Source organism: Mytilus trossulus, chromosome 7 (assembly GCF_036588685.1).
Source record: "Mytilus trossulus isolate FHL-02 chromosome 7, PNRI_Mtr1.1.1.hap1, whole genome shotgun sequence".
Classification (NCBI taxonomy): domain Eukaryota; kingdom Metazoa; phylum Mollusca; class Bivalvia; order Mytilida; family Mytilidae; genus Mytilus; species Mytilus trossulus.
Genome location: NC_086379.1, coordinates 82,440,787 through 82,447,409, shown reverse-complemented (window position 1 = coordinate 82,447,409; position 6,623 = coordinate 82,440,787).

Below are 6,623 nucleotides of genomic sequence, written 5' to 3'. Positions count from 1 at the left end.
GAGATAGAATTTTGAATATCAATAAATGAGATTTGTCCTTATAAATGACTTATTGGATGTTATTCTACATCAATTCATGAATATTGCAATTTTTAAAATGACATCTCTACTAAATGCAGTTTAGCCATTCCATCATACATTTCATCACTGTCACAACCAATTACCAACTGACCTTTGTGGTCAATATTCAGACAGAATGGCAGTTCAATTCCATGAGTTTCATTCAGACAAGTTACGAATTCACCACCTGTAGAAAGGATATGTACTGCATTGCTGTCTTTATCGGTCACTAATATTAAACCTTTTGATGTAGTGACCAAGTCATAGGGTGTAAAGTTTTGCTCAATATTAATACTAGGATGACCACCATAAGCCCATTTAAAGTTCCCCCATTCCCCTAAAACAACCACCCTACCTTCCCATGTGTCATTATTTGTACTATCAACTACACATATATCTCCATTTATATTTGTAGTGATTGCCTCTGGTGATGAAAATATAAGTTGATTCTTTTGATCTCGTTCAATTGTTCTCACATGTCTACAGTCATAGTCATATATCATTATCCCTCTTCTGCTGTCTTCTTGATCTGTAAATCCTATTAAAATATTTGTGGAAGTTGCATGCATACCTCTTGCTTCAAGAGGTGCTATGGAAATAAAAACTTCTATGTTGGATTTGAGTGATGCCAAGCATTTGATTTCTGAATTTGAATTGGTTGTAAAAAGTAATTTGTTTTGATCAGTTACAGTCATGTCTATAATGTGTCCACCAGTTGCCTCTGCTATTTTTGCAGTTATGCATTTCTTATCCTTGATTGTGAATGTATGAATGCTGACACAATTTGCTGTACAGATAACACTGATACAGTTTCCCAAATTCTTAACTTTATAGATGTCAGGCATATCTGAGGTGAATGTGCCTGCCACTTTTAGCATTGGAATTGTGACTAATGAATCCAAACCTAAACTCTCATCTTTTGTTTGCAACAGTATGATTTGCTGTTTTGAGAGTAAATTGTCCAGCATACCAGGTAGAACTGTGCCCACATGAACTGAGGTGTTGAAGATGGCAGATGCATTATGGGATTGAAATGCCTCTTGAATTTTACTCTTTTTATCACTGAGATCATCCCCCTTTATCTTGATATCCTTGAGGTGTTTAGAAATTTCTTTTTCCCTGGGAATCCACAGTTTGTCTAGTTCTGTTATAACATTTTCTTTTTTTGTGATTCTGTCTTTCAGCTCACTTTGTTGTTTAAAAATTATCTGCCTTATGTCGTTGTATTGGACTAGTTCTCCTAATTTAATTGATTGTACATCTTTTTGGCACTTTTCAAAGTTTTGCAGTTCCTGACTAATTTTAATGTCCAGTTCTTCAAGTTCTTTCACCTTTTGACTGTACACATCCTCAAGTTTTGCCAGTTTATGATTTTGGTGTGATTCCAATAGACATAATGCACATGACAACATTTTACAATCCTGACAGTAAATAAAACAAAGTTCGTTTTTGTGAGTTGCACACTGAATATTCTTCAGATCCACATCACGGATAGTTTCACTTGCTCCTAAATTACTGAATTCCTTCAAATCAATAACCTTATGATTTTCATTTTTCTTAAGTTTTGTATGAATTTTAATTTTACATTCCTGACATAGAATCAGATCACAGTTGATACATTTCCATTTTGTCTCATTTGATGTTTCACAGAATTGACAAGTCATAAAATTTTGAGCCATAATTCTGAATTAGAAGTTCCTAACTTTCAGTATTGATCTGAACAGTTTTCATTTTAGTTATTATTGTAATAGGTATGACAGGGTAATTTTTTTTATAACAAATGTGTGTTCAACTTACTTTTTACTTAAGTATGGATTTATTAAGAACTGTTCTTAGTTGTATATTTAAAAAAAAACCTACTGAAAATAGTTGATTTTGATATATATTTTGTTAAATATAGGACAAAATATAAACAACTTTACCTGTCAAAGGTAAAAATGGAACGATCCTAGGTAATCAGTTTTACTTCCTTGTTCTATAATTAAATCTGAACCTATCACTTTACAATGTCTAAATGTAGTTCAGGATTTAATTTTTTACTAAAATTTTGTACATATCATGTTATTTAATTTCCACAATTGAAGTTAATAGTTTTACATTTTTTTGATAATTTCTTATATCTTCTAAGGATTGAGTATATTGGATTTTTTTATTTTTATGTGATCAAATAGGTGCATGTAGAGTTGAAATATTAATAAAAGGAAATGTTAAGCATCTGTAAATGTGAGCAATGACATAGAAACTCATTAGAAAGTCTATGTTAAGCTATTAATCTATCAAACTATGTGAATTGTCCATTTAAATATCAATTTATCAATTATAACAAAAAATCTAAATCTGCTCTTTACCTCACTAGTTAATGACAAGCAGATGTGATACAAGGCTGTGTAAGATAACAACAAATAATGTAATGGCAATTTTATTAGCTTGGTAACCCCAAGTCTAACACCCCCCTTGTACATGATATATGACATAATAAAAAATATAACCCCAAACCCAAACAAGAAGGGGGTAGTTAAAAAAAAGGTAATAAAGAACAGAAAGACGTCATGGCTTTGAGACGCTGATCTCTATCAGAATCAATATAGCGTAAAAAAACAATCACTTGACCAATAACCTAACAATTTATTGTCACTGTCCGAAAGACCTACAGATCCTGCCCAAGTGGCAGCACCCCTACGAAAAGAGTGTCCCCCATAATTTTGAGGATTACAGCCAAGGTGTTGCAACAAAAAACGAAGGCATTGGAGAAAAACAGTATAAGACAAACAACTTTTTTCAGACAACCTAAATAACGGATCTAAGGGATCTCCAGGTAAGGCAAGCACGTGGGATAAGGCTGCATACGGACAAAGCTGGTGACCGTGTAAAAAGGGGAGAATTACCTCAATAGGCTTAGAACGAAACTGCAGCGTCTTAATTACTTTGAGCGTTACAAGCATATCCCAGCTACAAGGCAGCACATCTACCCTTCGCAAATTGATTTCTGGATCAAAAAGACATTTGACTAAAAAATTGTTTGGTCGCAAAAACCCATAAAAACCTGTAAGGCGAGCAGCCCAAAAAACAATATTATTATGACATTCAAGATTTAAAATTGACTTAAATCTTAACAACAGTTCTGGCGTAACAGGTGCCTTACAATTTTGACTGGTACCAAGTTCCCGTTTGACACCAGTTAGTAAATGCCTGACGTTCCAACAGCTTGCAATAGGGTCCGGTTTTTCGTGCGATTTATGCAGCACAGAAATAATGTTCAAATACGATCGTATCGAGCTAAACGCAAAGTTTTTCACATCTACAAGAAACGCAATGTAAAGTTCTACAGTTTTGGTTGTGCATGGCACTGGTTTTAGGTCATATTTTTCACAGAATTCGAGATAAGTCTTGAGATGGGTACGGTAAGTTCCTGAAGTTGAACTAGCCCACCCCTTGCTTTTCAAGCGAACCACACTGTTCTCCAACATTTGCGTTTCCATGGTTTCTCCATCTGGAATTAAAAAAGTCAAAAGATATGTGATTTAGTAGCTCGATAGTTGTATATAAAATAAGTGGCTCACAAGTTTATCATAAAGCCTAGATAATTGTCCTGGTTCATGAAGTCTTGACGCTGCGTCAGCAATAACATTGTTATGACCACTGATAAATTTTGCTCTGATGTCGAAATTGTGTATAGCCGACAACCAGAAAAGTTCTCTTAACTGAGTCATTAAAGTTTTGTTTCTAGAACTACCTTTGTTAATGATGCATTTTGTAGTCATGTTGTCTGTAGATACGACAACACGTTTATTAGTCCACAAATGTCCCCATCTCATCGTGGACAACACAATAGACATAGTCTCTTTAATATTTATGTGATAGTTCTTAAAATTCGGTAAATCTGTGTCCCAATTCACATAAAAAAAATCACCTTCATAATATCCAGCACCACCATGTAAACAAGCATCAGTTTGCAAGCAAGTAACTGATTTAGTATCTAAAAAAGTTACTGTTCCTTTGAACACACTCATAAAATTAACCCACCATGCAATATCAGAAAAGGAATCTGTAGATAAAAGTATTTTTGCATTCCTATTCGTTGTATTTACATTTGATAGGTTATCAATTAATCGCCGCACAAAAGTTCTACCCCCCTTTACCATTTGACAAGCCCAATTTAGTTTGCCACACAAAGATTGTAGTTGTTTCACACTGGCTCGTTTGCAGTTTTGAAAAGATAAAATGACATCATGGAATTCTAGTCGTTTCTTATCAGGCATAGCGAGAGACAGAGAACATGTGTTTATGACAATCCCTAAAAATGTTAAACTTTGAGACGGACCCTCAATTTTATTCCAGCTGATGTTGAAACCTAATCTACGTAAAGTAGCGATTAGAAAACGAATTCCTGTTTGACACTTATGAAACGTATCTTCAATCACTAAAAAATCATCTAAATACGCAATGCTAGTAATATTATATGTACATTTCATGATTTCACAGACAGAAGCACTTAATTGCTGAAAAATTTTAGGGCTTCTCGCGTGACCAAACAGAAGTTTAGCATCATACATATAAGTTGGAGAATCGTCCCCAGTAAACGTCCACTGGAGGCCTGTTAAAGGATAATCAGAATCATGACACTTTACAGATCTATAAGCACTCTTTAAATCTATTTTCCCGAGATAATCATTACGTTTAATTATCTTCAATGCATGTCGTAAATCCATGTAAGAACAACTAGTATCCGTAGTGTATGAATTAAGAGAAATGCCTGTCGGTAGGCTAGCATCATGAATGATACGCACATCGCCATTTGATTTTTCTATTGCACATATTGAGCTGATTATAATCTGTTTAATTTTAGTAACTACATAATTCCCAAGTTCAATTTCTAGTTTTATTTGTTTTTCAACAGCACGATGAAAACGGAAAGCGGACGAGTAATTTGTTCTATCTACAAGCAGATGCGGACCATAAACAACACTAAGCTTAAAACCATCTTTAACACCGTTTAAAATAAAATCCCTGTCGTCAACAGAAGCAGGCAGCAATCGGTTCCACGCCTCAAAACGTAAACAATTTAAGTTTTTTGCTGCATGGGTTAATTTGAGTTCTGATGGGCATACAGGTTTTTTGCGACTTTATCAGTATGATTGCTGTGTCCGTGACCTGATATAGCAGAATGACCGCTGGACATACAAATTGCACAATGGTGCATCATTCGACAATCTTGGCGGTAACAAGAGTTATTATAAAAGTTCCTGCAGATTTCTCGCCCGTCGGGTAAAAAGGGGCCTCGCCGACGATCGTTATTAGCAGATTGTTTTCCATGGGGTTTTGTGGCATCGTTCATGGCTCTCGTTGTTGGATTTTCACGTTTGGACACAAGTTGGAAATCCCTTAAATCCTGACGATACGTCCCCCATGTGAATTTTTCCTCAGCCTGCATGTCTCTGTACTCTTTGTCATAGAGCAGGACAGAGTACCAAACATATTTTGAGGCGAGACGGAATATGTCAGCTGTATAGTTAAGATATGTATTTACATTGAACGCGGTATTCCTTTTTAGCATTTCCTGTAAAATTCTAATGTTAGCGTAACCCCACTCTTCGATAGAAATTTTGTCTAAGGTTTTCTTTTTGCCTACCCGAAATTCCATATCCCCGGCAAGTGTTATGGTTTGGTACTGAGGGATAGGCTCTGGCCAAAGAATCTGCATTGCTTTGCCTGATTTCTCTGTGCTACATGCAATAATGTCAGAAAATTCATGATTTTGCTCACCTTTTGAATTTTGAACCAATGCGGCAACGGACGGCTGAACTGTTGGTAGTAGTTGAAGGTTTTTAAGATTGTCCTTTTCCTCCTCAATTTTCCGTTTCAACTCCACTTTTCTTTTCTCGGTTTTCAAACGCTTAAGTTCATTGTCTAAGGCATTAATTTCCTCATTGTCATTATCCTTAGTTAACTTTTCAAAGGACTCCGCAAATTCCCCATCACTTTCACTGTCGCTATCTTCGTTGTTGTCGTGTGTTTCTTTTTGTTTTGTTGCTTTCGGCTTCAAACTGTCAATTATTTCTTTGAGTTTATCACCAGCATTATCTCTTTTTTCTCTTGTACTAGCCATAATTTAGGAGCTTAAGAAAAAATGTGCTGCATGCTTACGAAAGCTGATCACAATGCCATGTGGTCACTATCTCTGCAAGGCTGCGCATGAGTGAGAGGTCGTCTCAAGCTAGCTAACCCTGGGATATTAATACACTTGGCTAAAATTACATTTATTCTAAATTACACTATTTGTGAAGATTAATTTTTCACACTGAGATGAACTATAAATTTCCTTTATATTGAAGATATAAGAAATTATTTGCCCTCAAAAAACTAAAATAGAACACCATTTCTATAAAAAAAATTGTAATTTTATTAAAAAAAAGTTATGAAGTGCCAGAGGACCATCACAATTTCTAGACTATATATTGTATTATCCCCCATTTATGGACATTATATTGTTTTGTCTGCACGTCTGTTTGTCTGTCCTTTTGTTTTCTGTCTGTCCTGCTTCAGGTTTAACTTCAAGTTTTTGG